Raw genomic sequence first — 17,811 nt, forward strand, 5'->3', positions numbered from 1 at the left:
ATAAATTGCATTAGTAATCTCTTGCTAACAGGCAAGCAGAATATCCATATCAGTAGTCCTGGATAGCATGATGTCAATGAAAGTTGAAGATCATGTAGACAGAGGGAAGTGTTATGCTGTGTGCAAGTGCTCACAGATTCAAATCCTCCCAAGTCTTTTTACAGGGGTGGTGAATATTCTCTTCTGATACAAACTTTTAACAGTGATGGCGATTCATCATTGGAACTATCAAAGGAAGTGGTGAATTCTCCTCCACCTCTTGGTGCCATCTCATCAAGACAGGATGTCTTTCTTGAAGCTATTCTTTAGTCAATCATGGATTATTGGGTTCAATACAGGGGTAACTATTTCACATAGGCCTATGTTATGCAGTCATTAGATTAGATGATTTATTGGTCCCGTCTGGGTTTAAAATCTATTAATTTTGAATATTTAGCCAGGGATATTTCAGGTTAAGCATATTCAAAGCTGGACGGCTTGGAAAATTTGCTTGCAGAAAAATTATATAACAGGAAAAATATTATAAAAGTGGGGGGAGATGTGAAAAAAAACAAACCAAGAATAGCCCAGATCTGGGCACCAGTTCATGCAATGACAATAGAATGCAGCTTCTCCAGAGTTAGTATCAAAGGATAACCATTTCTAATGACAACGTCTCTGAGCAGAGCAGCTAAGCCTCTGATTGCTAATTAAACCATTGCAAAAGGCTCTTAAACAAAGCACCCTCATGCCTAACCAACAACTCAAATCTCAAAGACTTTCATAAGTGAAAGAGGAAGAGATTAAATTAAGAAAATATTAGGGAGTTAATGAATGTCAAAAATAGTATTTGGTCTGTTTATACTGGAACAAAATCAAGTAAGTTTTTTGCTCTGTCAGTAAGCTATGGAATGCTATTGAAATATCTATCTGTAAATTCAGTGCAAAGGATATAAAGTGCAGTATATCCTGCCAGATAGTCTCAGACCCATTGGCCATCTAGTTCAATATCCTGTCTCCATCAGTGGCCAGGGCAAACAAGTTCTCTTAATATGTTCTGTTGAAGTGAATGGGAGTCTTGCCTTGACTCCAGTGAGGCAAAGATTCATCCATAAAATTTAGGACTGTAAAAACCATATATTGGAAAAGTCAAGCAATGTAATTTGGTGTCCTTCTTCTAACCAAGGAAGATCATTAAAAACCCTATATTATACTTATTCATGCAATGCACCGTTGGGCCTGACTGCCCTTGTTAGGGTCATGACAGTAATAGCCAATGTGTTCCGTACAATGCAGCCCAACACGTGACTTGTGAGATGCTGACATGGACTGTTCATTGGAAGCTGATCAGCCATCTATTGGTGAGCCAGCGGTGGCTGACAACCTTTCCCATAGAGAAAGAAGTTGTAGAAAAATATGCGTGAACCCAATTCTTTTGAACTTTCTTAGTGACTATCATGTTCTCTGATACAGTAGGAACATAGTTAAACAACTAACACTTTTATTGACAGAGCTAGAGTAGTGCATCTGTGGATCAAAACTCTTTTTGTGCCTGACTCGAGATTAGAGCCTTTTCTTCTGTGGTGGGAGCCTGACGTATACCTACTTCTAAAATGGTAGTGCAGAATATGTTGTAGAACAATATAGCCTGTAGGAGTATTCTCTGAAACTTCTGATATGGGGAATGTGTAAAAGACTTCCACTGAATGGGAGATACTACTCAGTGCTCTGTTAGGTTTATACTGCATTCTGTACATGAGATAATAGAAAAGATTTATTTTGCGATGTAGTGGCATTTGCTGCTGTTATCACAAGTCACAGCTTTGCTGACAATGAAACAGAGCGCTGTTGCCAGCCCTCATCAAGATGTTGCTAACCTTTCCGAAATGGTGGGTGTTCGCTTTGGATGGAAAGGATTGGGTATGGGAAGCGGTGATGAAATGACAAGACCAAATTTACAGCCATGGCAGCAACACTCAAAATCATGTGTTCTCTGTAACATGAACCAGGGGTTCAGTTAGGGCTATATTTTAACATTGAACTACATGCCCAGGCAGGTGGGAGTAGGGGGGAGTGAGAACTGCACCTTAAACCACTGCATAAGCTAACCATACCTTGCAGTTAAGTGGAAGAGAGGAGAATAAGGAGGGCAGCTTTTTTTACCCCTCGGTAGCAGGTGGGTGGTGATGGATGAAGAATAGGTAGCACCTTGGCTCCACATCCGTAAGCCGGATCATATCTTTGCTGGTGATACAGACCAACAGCAAATTGCTATCTCCACTTCTGGAGCAGGGAGGGAATTGTGCCTCAGTTGTGTTTCTCGGTAACAGTGTCCAGGGGCCAATCCTAGGGAGGTGCAGTTTACACACTATCCCTTGCTCATGGCTGTGCCCCATAGATTTTGCAGGTGAAAGACTCTCCAGGCAAGGTGTTCACACTGAGTTGGAAAAAGAACTGGTGTCGTCCCCCCCCCCCTTCAAACAGCAATAAAGTACTAGGAGCAGTGGGTTTTTACTGCAGTTAGGATAAAACTGCCTGAGAAGGGGGCCTCGCCTGAAACCATCTGCTATCAGTGAGCTTTTGGATCTCAGCAAAGCCCTTCTCTGCAGGTTGCAAAGGATGAAGGCAAACTCTTTAAGCATTACTCACTTATCAGACCTCTGATGTCTGAGCTGGTAAAATATGATCTATGAACGGTGGAAAAGTGGCAGAAGATTTTCATGGAAGCTCCAGAAGTGCCTTTGCTGTAGACTCATAATTGTCCTGTAATGACTATGGACTATCAACTGCTTTTTTCCAACAAGCATTTTCTTCCCCCCTCCCCCTTTTTCCTTTAAAAAAAAAAAGGGGGGGGGGCTTTTGTTAATTAATGCTTTGAAGCTGGAGCCAGTGCCATCTGAAATTTCTTTTGTCTTGCTCTAAGAAATGATTCTCAACACAGTTTAAAGCATCCCACCTCCTCCTGACCCCCACAAAGACCAGGAACTGCATTCTGCTATCAGATACTCACACAGTTCCCACTGATACCAGTTCTCTCCTTGGAACACCCAAAAGTCCACAGGAGGAAACAACCACACAATCTCAATGTGAATTCTTTTAGGTCTTGTAGGGATTTTCATGCATTCACAGATCCTCACCAGTGAGGATCAAGATCCACTTCAGTGGAACGTCCTCCTGAATAAGGGCTGTCTAAGGATTTGGCCCATAGAAATTTAGGATCAGCTCGCGTAAATTGGCATAGGTCCTTTGACTTGTGGCTATGCTGATTTACACCAGCTTTGGATCTGGCCCTGGAGATGGGGAAGACTTGCTAGTGCATCTCCCATCCAGTACAGGACTGTTCCATGTAATATAGTGATGTGTCAAGATATTAGTCAAATTCCTAAGTGGCAAGGCTACTTCTGTTTCCTCTGGGAGATTATTCCACAGCCAGAAGATTGTCCTCATATTCAACCCAAATTTCCCCTTTCCCAGTTGCATTAGATTATTGTTAGTGATACCTCCTTGTTTGGGCCTAAATAATTCCTCTCCATTCCTGCTGTACAACACCCTTCAGAAACATACAAGTGATTTATAGCTTTTCCCCTTTGCCTGTTACTTAGCCAAGTTACACAGACCAAATTATAGAGATTTAACTCTTATAATCTTTCCTTTGAGCTGTCCTTCTGGCTCCCTGTTCCTTTCCCTCAACGAGGTGTCTAGAACTGAAAACTAAATATAATAGGTGTTGTCTTGCTATAGAAGGACTGTCCTATTTCTTATTCATGACATGCATCTGTATATTTCTCCATATCTCGTGTTTAACTTACACAGAACATACACTTGTCAGTGATCTGTGGGAACACTCACAAATAGGGGTAAAATGGCAAACAATAAAAAACAAAAACCAACCAACTGAAAGAGGACTCCCTTGCTCACCTATCCAAGCACAGGTACTCTCACAGAAACTTAGCCAGGTCAGGCAATAGGCTGTGATCCCTGAAAATGAACAAGCCCAGACTTTGCCGGACACATGAGAGAAGTGCACTCCAGAGCTCTGTGCCTATGAATTTCCCTGTTAGCATGTGTAGTGGTTAGTCTCCACAGTGTATCCCTTCGCTATCCTGCACCTGCATATTTCCCCTGGGCACAATGTTTCCCAGTGGTTTAACATTTAATCCAAGGAATTCTCAGCATGCCACAGTATTGGAGTCTTTATAAAAGTGAGAGCGTCTTATCTTAGTTGTTTGAATGCAATTCCTTACAAACTCTTGAGAATGGAAAGATCCCCTTTCACGCGGTGTATGATTTCATAGTTCTCTTTTGTCCTGCGAAACAAAAGAATGTTTTCAAAATATCTTACTGTGTAGATTATAAATATCCACCTTTACTTTAAAACTAGATCAGCGAACCTCATATGGTTTGTGAACAGTACTGGCCAATTCAGGGTTCACAGAATGGAAGCTGTTGAAGTTTATGACTATTTGGTTTCCCCTGTGCTTTATTTTTTTTCCAAGTTTGACTGAACTGGAAAAAATATTTTCTAGCTAAAATGGAAACCCATCATAAGGGAAAGAAGCCTTCCATGAAAGCTAGGTGGCAGGAGGGACTGTAATAAGCTATGTTCATTGTATCTATTTGTTCATTAGTCTCTCTCGCTCGTTCCCCACCCTCCCCGTGTTCTACTCCTTTTTTTCCCCCCACAGCGTCACTCGGTTCGCTTGTCACTCTGCCTGATCTTTGCTCTTTTTCACTCTTAATTTTTTCTCTCTCCCTTTGATCCTTTTTTCACTCTTTCCTAACAGGGTTGCAAGCTCAGTGATGCTCAAGTTGGAGTGTGACATCTGAACCCACAAACCCCAAATGAATGGAAAAATTAGGCAAAAGAAATGCAACCATCTTCTGATCAAGATGGTGAGCCAGATCCTTGGCTAGTGTAAATCCAAGTAACTTCATGACGTCCACTGAGAAACTGACCCTTCCTTTTATCATAGGTATGGTTTGAGCTGGTTAGTAATGTTTTCCACTGTGGGTCAAATTCGGCCCTGAAGTAAATTAACTAAATCCCATGGAAAGTCTCACTAAGGATGGATGTGGCTAGGTATGTGTATAGTGCAGATTGCTTTACCCACATGTTATCAGGAGGGGTGCCAGATTACGCTGCCTCCCTCTCTCGTTTCCAGGAAGAGCAGACTTGCAGTCAGAAGGGGTAGAGTTTGACAGAGCCATATAAATTGCTGCAAAAAGTGAAGGCCTGCCAAATTGTACAATACATTCTACTGGTGGCCACATCTGGTGCTCTTACTAGCTGGCTCTGCCGGTAGCCTGGGCAACTCAACTTGCTGCTCTGATTCTTTTTTCTCTGACTGTCTCTGGGTCAGGAGGCATCCTACCCTCCTCCCTATGGAAACCTTGTTCCTGAAATCAACTAATTGCAGTAAGGCTTTAATTTAAAGATCACCAAACGTACATTGAATGTACAGCTGCTAAAACACGGATGATTTGTTAATTATGAACTTGCTAGAATGGCCCATCCGCACTGTAGCATGAATATTCCTTCATTATCTCTCCGAGGAAGAGTCACACTGTGGGCCAGATCCTTAGCTGGTGTAAATCAGCAAGGCTGGATTGAAAGCAAGAGAAAAAAGCTTGATAACTTTTTGTCCTCTAGCGACAACACTGTGGAGATGAGTGTCACCCCTATTGGCTCCCATTTCCAGTCAACAACTACACTTACCGTTGCTCTTTCCTGCAATTACACTTCTGAAATACAGCACTAAGCTGTGATGCCAGTGGCCAAACATTGGAGAGTGCAAGGGAAATGTACCTCATGCTTTAAAAAAAGAAAGTATTTCCTTTTTTAATTGCCAAGAGTTAGACTTGTGAATACTAATACGGACTAGCCTTTTACTACATCCACCAGCTAAATACCTGATTTAATAATTACGTTCAGTTTCACCTTTTGGCCCTTAATGACCATCATCCACTTGCAATCTAAAGAAGAGGTGTTGTTGTTTTTTTATTATAGATCCAATCCTGCAAACATTTATGCACTTGCTTAACTTTGGAGTCAGAGAACTATTCACAGGCACAGAATTAAGGATCTCTTTGCAGGAACGGCCTAACTGATTAACAATACAACAGCTGCTAATACACCATTATGATTAAGCTACACCACAGCTGATTAGGCAGAGTGTGGTATGCCTTTAATAAAACTCAAGTGCATGCTATGGGCCTGATTCGCTGTTGCCCTGTTCCTTGCACAGTCATTTACACCTGGGCAAAATGGGTGTAAAATCTACTGCTCTGATCTGGTATACTTCACACCCGCTTTGTATGCCATTTGCGTTCATGTCATAAAATTCTCTAATCCTCGCACTTTGTATAATCAATTTCAGTTCAGTTGTGTTATCTACCACATAGAGCCAAATCCTGCTCTCAGGTAAATGAAGGGTAATGGTGGAATGACTCCCCTGGCTTCAGCAGAGTTACCCCAGAGCCAATCAGGAGTAATTGAATTTGGCCTATGGTGTGGGATGCTGTAAATACCATACATTTCAATAAGAATACCATACATTTCAATAAAATGTAAGAATATTTAACATGTTACTAATTTGCATTGATACGTATTTGGATTACTTTGAAAAAGAAGAATTTCCTCATATTACATCTGTGGCAGATTTAAATACAATACAGGCACAAGGCTCAGTGCAACAGGCACCAAAAGTATTAAGTAAACTGCTGCATCACTCATGTTGAGGAGGGATTCAAAACAATCTTTTGCTATGTAATATATCTCCTAGAGAACATGGATCAGACAAGAGTAGGCTGCAAATGTCTAATTAGAGGCTGTGACGTTGTGGGAGAGGTTTCCTTTAGAAATCACATGAAAGTGTTATTCGAACATAAATTATTTTGAAAGCTTAATTTAAATATAATCAGTCCATAATGTAGCTTTCTTTGGATTAATCTATCTTTATATAAAGGGAGACTATACAGAGACCAGAGGAACTGGTTGTCCCAGTGCCCTCCCTTTCACCCCTACCATCAAGTTATATTGCACATTAAGCTTCTTACAAGTCTTCTGTATTTTTCATCTGCTGGTTCTGTTCAAATATATCTCTGCTTTGCAACATTACAACCAACTACTCTTTGCAAAGTAAGCCTGTCAGATCACCCTAGCATTCTATGCACTGTGTATACATAGAACAAGCAAAAGATCTAGAAAATGATTGTGCTAGACATAAGAATGGCAATACTGGGTCAGGTCGATAGCCCAGTATCCTGTCTTCTGACAGTGTTCGGATGCCAGATGCTTTGGAGGACGTGAATAGAACAGGGCAATTTATTGAGTGATCATTCAATGACCTGTCATTCAGTCCCAGCTTCTAGCAGTCAGACACTCCTAACAGAAACACTGAATGCAAACAAATTAATTATAATTATTAGCATTCTTATTGTTCTCCCTCTACAAATAGACTTAGCTTTTTTCCCTTGCAGTTTTGAATTTGTCAGTGACTTTGCTGGACGATTAGAGGTTTTTACTCTCAAATTAAAGAAGTGTGGAATTTTTGCTGCAGTTGGAATCTCTGTAAATCTCTGGTGGAAAATCCCTGCATAGCATAAAAGCTTATGCAAATTGGATACAAAAAGCTATGGACCCCCCCTACATTCAGAGATGGATTGGACCTTCCACATACTGATCACACCCCACCCATGTGAAACCATCTGCCTTTCCCTCTGGTCCCCGAGAGGGCTCTTTGGGAATTCATATAGGTGGGGAGATGGGAATTGGATGGGGTCAACAGAGATTTGGTGGGAACTCAAACTAACCCACTTCTGGTCCCATTGAGCTTAGGAACATAGGTCCACATCCTCAGGTGGTTATTGTTATGAGCAGGGGTGTAATTTTAGAAAAATTCTGGGAGGGAGGCAAAGTTATGTCATAGAACATTATATGTGATGATATTATGTCCTGCAAAATTGGGGAGAAGTTGGAGGAAGTAAAGCATATGAACCTCTGAAAATTCTGGGAGGGAGCAAACCAAGATCTGGGAAGGAGGGGAGTAATTGCCTCCTTTGCCCTTTAATAAATGACACCCCTAGTTACAAGAGTGCTAAATCTGTATATATGTAAAGAGTTAATTTCTGCAGTGCCAGTAGATGGCACTCAAGCACATGTAGCACAGTTGTAGGATCAATAAAGCTTGTTGTGCAACAACAGATGGCTTCTTCTGTGCAGGTCCATTGACACTAGATTGATTTACACCAGCTGAGGATCTGGCCCAAAATGTAACATAGCCTGAGGCTGTGCAACCTTTCCTCTTCATAATGGGGTTCCCCTTTTATGGGGACCTATAGATGCTTCCTTTAGCTCCCTCCTGTGGGTCTTTAATTTGCATATGGCCAATAGTGTGCCCGTGCATCGAACAAATGACTGTGCTTAATAAATGGCGCCGTTACTCTTTGAAGTTCAGCCTTCACTGAAGAGAATGAGATGGGGGAGAAGTAAGTTCAGATCTTCGCTGCTGTCTCTATTAACTTAGAATTTGCAGAATGCAGAGAAACTGCAAGGTCTGTTGCTTTTTTTCTACTCCTTCCCCTGCCTGGATTAAGACAATAATTTGAAGGACTGTAATGGGTTGGTGTCTTCCATGAATACTCTCCCACCAGCAGTCCCAGTACTCACTGAATCGCTAGTCAAACCAGGTAGGGGAAAGGTGCACTCTAAGTGGGTGAGCATTTATTAAGGCTCTGCTAAAATTCCTAGTGTATGACTAATCAAATTTTCTCAGAAGTGACTTCTCAGTAGCTCATGAACTTTATTCTGCTCTCACTGGTATGTCTGACTTACTTCGGGGTGAGAGGGGAGTCTGTTGCTTTATTAGCCCTGGTCAAAAATGTCCAAATTTTGATTTTATTTTTTGACCAGCTGTACAGATGTATGGAAAATTTCAAAATTCCAATGAAAAAAATAGAACACATTTTTTTGCAGAATTGTTCCCAGAAAAATGTTCCCATTTTTCAGTCAGCTCCAATTATGATTTGTGTTCCAATTTCTTTTTAGACATGGTTGTGCAGTTACACCACAGGGGAGGACTATTTTCTTGCCAGATTTCTTCCCTGGAAAAAGCACATTCCCTCCAGCGCTCCATATTGCAAGCTTCATCACTGAGTTTGAGGATGCACCTTCAAAGCCCAGTTACATGTTCTCTTGGGAGTGTGTAATAAGCAGAAGCAGAGGCAAGAGGAGAAAAGCAAGTGAGATTGGGAGGAGTAGGTGACTAACCCCAATATTTCCACCTAGGGGAGTAAGCCACATACTAATAAAATCGCAGACAAACTTGATTAACTTTAGGATAAGGATGTGATAAAACCAACTGTAATACAACATTATAGAGTTTGGGGTTTTATTTAAAAGACGACATCCAAAAGATTGGAAATTGGCATTTAGGGTGTAAACACCCCCCCTTAATTTTGTCGTTAGAAACATCTCAGAAGTATCTGGAGCTGAAGTGTTGAGAACACGCCTTTCTGCCTGGGACTAGCTCTTGCACTGTGTGCACCTAGTGGCAGATGCAGAAAGCAACAAGTTGCTGTCGCTGGTCATAACTGCACTTCAAGGATATCTGCAGTGTGGTAAGGGTCAAAAACGCAGCAATCAGAGATTGTTGCCTAGCCTCTCTGTGAGAAGTCAGAAGCCAAAAGTGGCATCCATACTACTGCTGTTTCCAACATAATCATACTTCCTGAGGGCCCGGGTGGTGATAATGTAACCCACCTGTCAGTGTTTCTTCACAGCTCCCCTTCTGTGCCCAATCCAAACAGGGGCCTTGTTACAGCCCCACCTAGCAAGCTTTAGCTCAAGCGGTAGCAGCTCATGTTTTTAGGTTGGGAGGTCTCTGTTCAATCCTTGGTGTGTCAGCCAAGATAGCAGCCATCATGGAGGTGCCTCTGAAAGCCTTCTTACACCGATGCTTGACAGATTCAATTCACAGTTTAAATGTGGCTCACATCTTGGAGAACACTAGGACTTGTAGGCTTGCTTTCCATAGGCTCAAGTTACTGGGCCTGTTACAGAAGTAACTGGAGGAAGTGTTGCTGGCCTGTGTTCTATGGGAGCTCAGACTAGATGATCTAATGCTCCCTTCTGGCCTTAAATTCTGTTAATCTACTTTTCCAATGCTTGCACTATGAAGAATTTTCTAATGCTTTCATGCCTTCTCCATGTGCTTTTGCTGCACTGTGTTGGTAGCTTTAAAGGCCATAGAAGGTACAGGAGCAGCTCGTGTGCTTTAATGTTAACAGCAACAGTACAGCCAAAGCTCAGAAGGAAAGGAATATGTGTCACACTCCAGCAGTTTACATTCAACAAATCAGGATTTGTCAACAGCTACCATAAAGCATTATCTGAATTTGTCTAAGAACAGGAAATAACAGTGGGCAAATGGAAGGTACCTATGGACAAATATTGATATTTTAATGGGGAGGAAAGCAAATGGGATTTCAAATGTGTGTGTTTTCTGTCCACGTACAAAACATGAGGGAAAGAAACAATGAAGGCTAGAAACAGAAGAGGGAAAAAGAGAGAAGGAACAGACAGAGCTGGAACAAAAGAAAGGAGGAATGGAGGAAAAGTAGAGAGGGAGAAGGAATACAAGGAAATGAGAGAGAGAGAGAGAGAGAGAGAGAGGCCTTGTCTAGACTAGGAAAAGTGATTGAATGGGATATGGCCCCTCAGTTCCTGTCTGTCAGACATTTGAGCCCCGGGACTAAAAGATTTGTCCAGCTCCGACTTAGATTTAATAGCAAAAAGCTTCAAATATTCAGCTCTTGATAGGTGGAAATAGTCCAAGCCTAACACAGCAGATATATCCAAGGTTATTTGCTGTATTTGCAATAAAACTGTAGTGCTAGATTGTTCACTCTACCCGTACAATAACCGTGGGTGATTTCCTCCTTGCTTTTTCTGGAAGCTGGCTGGTGTTCAAGTGCCGAATCAAACCCAGCTATGGATACACACAGATGTACATGTGTCACTGCTGATCCATCAGCAGAACATGCTGCATACAGACTGCTTTATTTAAGGTGCTTTGGAAGGTGGGGTGTCCAGTGGGGAAGCTGTCCACAACCCTCTTTAAAAATAACACGTTTCTTTTTCCTTGACTTAAAAATCTCCAGCGATTCTGTTCGTTTGTTAAGCTCATCACAGGCTCCGAACCTTGCCAAACCTGGAGAACTTTCGGAAGAGCTTTTTGAAAGTTTTAATTATAATATTTCCCATTCCCGCTAACAACAAAAACAGTATCTGACCTAGTACTTGTCTTCATAATTGCTTGCTCATTCAAAGAGCTCTAATTAGAGTCGCTGTGTTTTTAAATCTGTAGAGTTTTTTATGCTCGGTTTGTTTGTTTGTTTCATGTTTGGACTGGATTTTAAAAGGAAGGGAGGAAAAAAAGCCCACTAATTATGAAGTACATCATTCAGCAAGTAAAAGTGTGAGGTGTTGGACTTCCCGCAGCTTTTTCAGGCTCTTGAAAAACCAAGTTAGCATCTCTGCTGCAGACACAGATGTCAGACATCTTGTGAAGAGAACCAGTGTGCTGGGGTATGATTTACTTGGCAACACAGTGCAGTGCAAGAGGAGAAATTGGTTGGCTCCAGAGCAGGCTGTTGATGTGAATGTCCCACCTAGAAAAGGGTAGCACTGAATCTAACTACATTAGACTTCATCTTTCTCCAGCAGAGCATGATGTCCCTCCACCCTTTGCTCTGCCTGCCCATTCCACCCAAGTCCTTGTCTCAGCCCATGTGTTCCAGAGACATTCCTTCTAATCTCCTTGGGCCAGGAAAAAAATTATAAAACCTATTTTCAATGAGTTTGTAAAAAGTAGGGGGAAAAGCCCAACCCATATGTGCTGGTCTATGCAGCTTTACCACAAGCAGAAAAGAACATCTCAAAGGAAAGGGCTGTAAAACCTCTAGATGGTATCATCCCCCACTTTACACATGGGGAGGCTGAGGCCCAGAGGGGTTAGCAGACTTGCTTGTGACATTCTTTTCTTGAAAGCTAGGAGAGTTTGAAGTCACCAGTTACATTCTTTTGTTCGTATTTTACAAAGCTTCACTGGTGCTGACACCAGAGCCTGCTCCTAGCAAATGATGTAAATAAACAATAAACAGTTTATTAATAAAACAACACCAAACCAGAGACCCAAGGGCCTAAAGCCCAGGAACCCAGGGTAAAATGTAGTAACGGGGGTAATGGACAAATAAACAAGAGAGATTTCTCTAATTTACACCCTCTAGCCAGACACAACAATACGAGACACACATGAGGATCCATTGGGTAATGCTGGACAGGAGCAGTGGCAGGTAGCAGGACAGACAACCAGAACAGATGAACAGGACAGGCGCAGCGAACAAGTAAGTCTCCTAGATGTCTTCTATCTTGACCTGAAGCTACGGGAAAATATGGGCTGCCACCTAAGAGAACAGCGCCTCTCATGCGGGTCTGCAAGTCTTAAACACTGAGTGTCCCAAACCATCCAATGGCCTTTTTCCCACCTTTGCACTTGTTATGCCAGCTATGCGCACGGTACCTTGATATAGTGCACGCGACACTACAGGATTGTGCATTGACATTTAAGGTTCAAATGTCTATGCCCTGGCCCACCTTGCAAATATGCAGGCCTACATGAGGGAATGCCAATCTAAATTTAAGGTCAGCCAGGGTTTATATTATGGAGGGGTACCCAAAGCTGCTAAAATCAGGTAACCTCATCTCAAGCTCTTCAAGCCAAGTTGTCTTGTTTCCTTTCATTCTGTCATTACCGGGTTCCATAAGGGTTCCTCATGCCCAATAATGCCCTTGTTTACAGCTGGACCATCCCACTGTCTTCAATGACACTCATGCACCTCCATTACCTTTGAGGGCATTGCACAGTCGCAACTGATCGCCACTTTGATGGGAATATTGGTAGATAATTCTGTTGATGACATGGAAGCTGGAAGAGAATCCTGCTTGCCCCTGTTTAGCTGTGTGGGTGCTGCAGGACTAACTGGAGTCAATAGCATTAAGGAGGGGATTTTTTAAGCACCCAAGGGAGTTAGGAGCATAAATCCCATTGAAAATCAAAGGAGCTTGTGCTCCTTACCTCCCTGGGGTGCTTCTCAAGATTCCAACCTAAAAGCTTCTTTTAGCCACTAGCATCATTAGACAGGACTCTGAATACACTCAGGGAGTAGGAAGGTGCCATTATCACATACTCTCCTTTCAGAGTAGAACTGCACTAGGTTGCCGACTTTCTCTTTAGCTAGTTGGTGCAAAGGGGAGAAGGTGGGGCCATGGTTTTGTCTTTGCTCTGCTCTTCCCAACCCTTCTTGGAGTAGCACATGCACAAGGAAGAGAGATGTGCTTGGCCTGTGGATGAAGGGCTCAACTGAGGTTTTTTGTAGCCTTCCCACCCACATAGGGGCAGCCAGAATTATAATTTACTATGGATGTTGCTGTAGATCAAGGTTCCCTGCTGCTAGACACTGTACAGACACCTAGGAAGAGATGGTCTATAATCTGAGAGCATTCAATGGTGGCAGACAAGGGTCAGAGAAAGGAAGTTTTATATTTTATAGATGAGGAACGGAGGCAAAGTGTGATTAAGTGACTTGCCTAGGAAAGGATTGATGGGGCCAGTGGCTAGGGCAGGAGTCTGGGATTCAAAGGTTTAATTCCCTCCCTTGCCACAGACTTCTTATGTGATGTTAGACAAATCACATAGTTGCTTTGTGCCTCAGTTTCCCATCTGTAAAATGAGGGTAACAGTATCTCTCAATGATGTGCAAGTAACTACCTTAAGGACTGGGAGGTGCTGCAATGCTGTGGGAGGAGGCGGGGCAAGGGAAGGCATAGAACTATCTAAGACGGAGAAAGAAAGAGGGCCGACAAGAAACCCATGATAGAGTTGGGAATTGAAGCCAGCTCTCCTGTGGCTGGGCTAGTACCTTAACCACAAGCCCATCCGTCCTTTCTTGGCTCAGGTTGATAATTATTTTGTGACCAGTCTGATCCTGTGAGGTGATTACCTTACTGACACACAGCCTGGAGCTCACTCTGTTTTTAAGGGTGAAGCTAAATATTTTAAGAGTCCTAGCCCCCTCTTTGGTGGGAAAACTAGAGTGGTACAAGTGAGCACACAGTGCTCCCATTCTGCAAAATTGGGACCTGCTGTTCTATCTAAAAATCCACCTGTAAGTTTTTTTCCCCCCCTTTTAAGAAGCAAATGATCATACTATGATCATGACAAGTATGCAAAAGCCTGATAGCCAACACTAAGCAATTTCAAAGATAATAATAATAATAATTAATAATGCATCCTTCTATTTTCTAACAGGGATAGTTGGCAACATTGGGTTTGGTTTTTTGTTTTTTTCCCCCAATTAAAATGATAGCATCTGGACTACTATAATCCTTAAAGTTGTAAACTGTGTCATGTTGCTCCTCTTTGAAGTGGATCCATCAGTCATCTGGCCAGAATTTTACTATGGGTGGTTGCTTTGTTCATTTCACTGTGGGAATTGATTGATTTAAAGTGCTGCATTTGGGGGGGTGGGGAAGAATCCTGTACAAAATTAATGATTCCTCCCTCTACAAAAAAACCAAAAACCTAATATAAAAGGGTTTAGCAGAGGATATAATAATTTTATTCTGAATTTTGTCACCCTGTGGATTATATTTTATGCTGGATCTTAGTCATATAGGATCGCAACAGCATATTAAGAGAGACTGGCAGCTTTAGGAAAGGAAGTAGCAGCATAGAAGTCGAGACAATCAGAAACGGAGAGACCCTCAGCACCATTAGTGAGAGGGGGTTATGCAGAAGCAATTTAAACGAAGCTGAGAGGAAGTGCAATGAATTTCACTAGCTTCGGTTGCCTCCATCCTTTCTTTAGCACCTAGCGCAACCTCTGGATTAGACATTTGTGTGGTGCCCCAATGCTTTTATCCTGCATCTGCACAATAACAGTTGCAAAATCGGCGACACATTCAGGAGGAGGCAGGGCATGGTGGCTGTGTTTGCACTGCATATTTGACGTACTTAAGCTCTGCGGCACAAATGGCAGAGTAGAGGAGACTAAGTGCTCGCCAGAAACACACCTTGGGAGCTACTAATAATTTTAGCACCTGTATTGCAGCCTGAGGATTTTTAATATCTTACAAGGGCTCATTTTAAGCTGTGTGTTTCAAGAGGGTTTCAGTTCAGTTTGAACAATTGACCAATACTTGGGATGCTTATCAGATGTACCTAAACTATTTAGATCTACCAAACTGGGCAGAGGAGTACTTGCGAGAACAGGCCTTCTACTGAGATACCCAGTGGCTTTCTGCTTCTTGTGGAGCTGGCGGCACCTCTCTCTGAGTCTGGATCTCTGACATCTTGCACCTTGGGTAATCATGTGCACTTGTGCTAAAATAGTGGTATTTGACACTCACTTGACACAGCTGTGAGAGAATGCACCCGATAGGGAGGGGGCATCCAGCCCTCAGCGCGTGTATGACCTCACTGGGAAGTGTAGGGCCTTCCAAAAATAATGCAAACAGTGGGAAAATAAAAGGCATTCCAACGCTTTTAAACCCCAGAGATTTTGTTTTAGGTTTGGAGCAGAGTTTCCAAGGGGGAGGGGAGTTTCTCATTTTATCCAGACCTGCTAGCTCATATTCAGTTTCAGCTCTTTCCTCTCCTGCCACGTGGTGCCCAATTCACCTTATCCCCGCATCCAGGGTAGTTCTCACACCAGTGCGAAGTGGGTGTAAACTGCTGCCCTTCTGATTTAGAGGATTCAGAGAGGGATTAGATGTCTACACTAACATCCAGAGTTATACTAGTAACGATTTGAACATAAACAAGAGTTTTGGAGGACTATAAACCCTCATGCTTCAGGACATAAGTCGGTATTTTTTTTTCCTTTGAGATGCTCTGTTGATGGCAAATTGATGATACTTCAGTTATCTCTGTTGAATTTTTAAAAGGGACTTTTCATATGAGTGTAACGCGCCAATTATGTGAACAGTGAAAGAATGACTCTTTACACTCTTAAATACTCTTCAGAACCATTGAGGAGCAAATGTTTTGCCTCTACTCATACATTACCAGCCAGTCTCTAGCCATCATCCTGCTAGCTATACCCGGAGGGCATGCCTGGCATATTATGTGGTGTCATAGCCCTAGAATGATGTAAAATCCTATCACTGAAAGCAGCTGAACTATAAAAGCATTGCCCAGCTGTGCTGCTGCGGAAAAGTGAAAGCAGCCCATCTTCTCCAGGTGACACCAGGGATTTGGTGTGGAGGAAAAGGACTTATCTGGACAGGCATTCATGGGATGGACAACCCACCTAGGCCTCTCCTGCAGTTCCATGAGACTTCACAGGGTGGAAAAAGAGTTGCAGGATATTTCTTTCATGCGCACACCTCAGCCCAACAGCAGGAAAAAGGGGAGAACAAGGGCTTGTTGAGGTTATGGGAATCTCCAAGAGGTTCAGACGAGTTCCTTTTGACAATGACAAAGCTCAGCGAGGTTTGTTGACTTTGTATTAAGCTTTGCTCGGAGTTGTGGGTATACACAACAACAAAGCACAGTGTGATACTCCTGGGTGTCCTGAAAGCAGCCTGAGACAGGTAGAAGGGACCTGGTTTAACATGCCTGCTATCTAAAGGAGAAGTTGCCACTTATAAAATAGCTCAGTGAGTAGAACACAAGCCTTTGGGGAACATGGATATGGTTACAAACGCAATGCAATCCGTGATTTGGGTATGAGCACTAGCCTTTGTAACCATATCCATGTATCCCAGAGACTTGTGTTCTACTCACTGAGCCATATTGTCTCATTAGAAAACTCCTAGAGCATGCATGTCATGGACTTTGAAGGAGGTATGGGTGAGATCTCATCTCGTCAGTGAAATGTTCTAAAGCTGGTTCCTTTGCTACTCTATCCCCACCGATAAGAGCAGCCATACAGGAAAAGCTTTGCTGGATGTTGCAGGAGTTTTTACATGTTTTTCGGGTGAGTGAACTGCAAATGGTTTTAGAGCTTAGCTCACATCATGGTCTCTCAAAAAATGTGAATTGACAGAATCAAACTGACTTCCATTAATCTTTGTTACATGTTGGTATGCTGACTCTGTTGCCAATCTGACTATGTTCTCCATCTGAATTAGTTTATTACTAAAAGATGTGTCAGGATGGAGTGGGGCGAGATGAGGGGACAATCCACCCCCACCCCACCATCTCCCTGCTGGTGGTAGGAATCTGTCTGCTCTTTTTGTAGGTGATTCAAGCTAATAACTTGCAGAGCTTTTGTTTGAATGCATCCTGCAGCTGAACTACACAACTAGGTGGGCATTTGTTGTCTCTGCTGCTAATCAATTGGCACCTGCAAATTAAACTGAAACAGAAAATCAAATGGTAGTTTTTAAAAGTATAAACCGGTTTTAATTCTTTGAAGGTGCAGGGAGCAACCTCTCTTCCTCCTATAGATGCTGCATCTATTATGATGATTAAACATTATTATTAATTATTTGTAGTGCTTGGGAGGTCTCATCATGAATCACAGTCCAGCTGAGGAAGGCACTGCACACACATACACAATGAAAAAACAAGGCAGTGACTTCTCCAGAGAGCTGTGTGCCTATGCTGTCTTTTCTCCAGTTTAAAAGACAATTGGACCAGCACTTATATTGAAAGCACACAATAGAAGCACCTTCCTTTCTGAAAATCACCATGCTATAGACCAGGGGTGGCCAAACTTACTGACCCCCCCTCCTCCCCGCCCGAGACCCCCCACCCTGCTGGGCAG

At 42.6% G+C, this 17,811-nt stretch overlaps 1 long non-coding RNA gene across 1 annotated transcript in view; it reads left to right on the forward strand.

Annotated features, from left to right (window-relative positions):
- Positions 1–17,811, forward strand: part of LOC137143624 (uncharacterized) — a 30,236-nt gene that overhangs the window by 11,051 nt on the left and 1,374 nt on the right. Inside the window, exon 2 of the long non-coding RNA XR_010917223.1 lies at positions 12,268–12,384. This is a non-coding gene — a long non-coding RNA (uncharacterized lncRNA). The remainder of the gene's footprint in view (positions 1–12,267; positions 12,385–17,811) is intronic.

This window comes from Emydura macquarii, unplaced genomic scaffold, assembly GCF_026122565.2.
Source record: "Emydura macquarii macquarii isolate MOO-44397 ecotype Brisbane River unplaced genomic scaffold, CSIRO-AGI_Emac_v2 contig_67, whole genome shotgun sequence".
NCBI classification, from domain to species: Eukaryota; Metazoa; Chordata; order Testudines; family Chelidae; genus Emydura; species Emydura macquarii.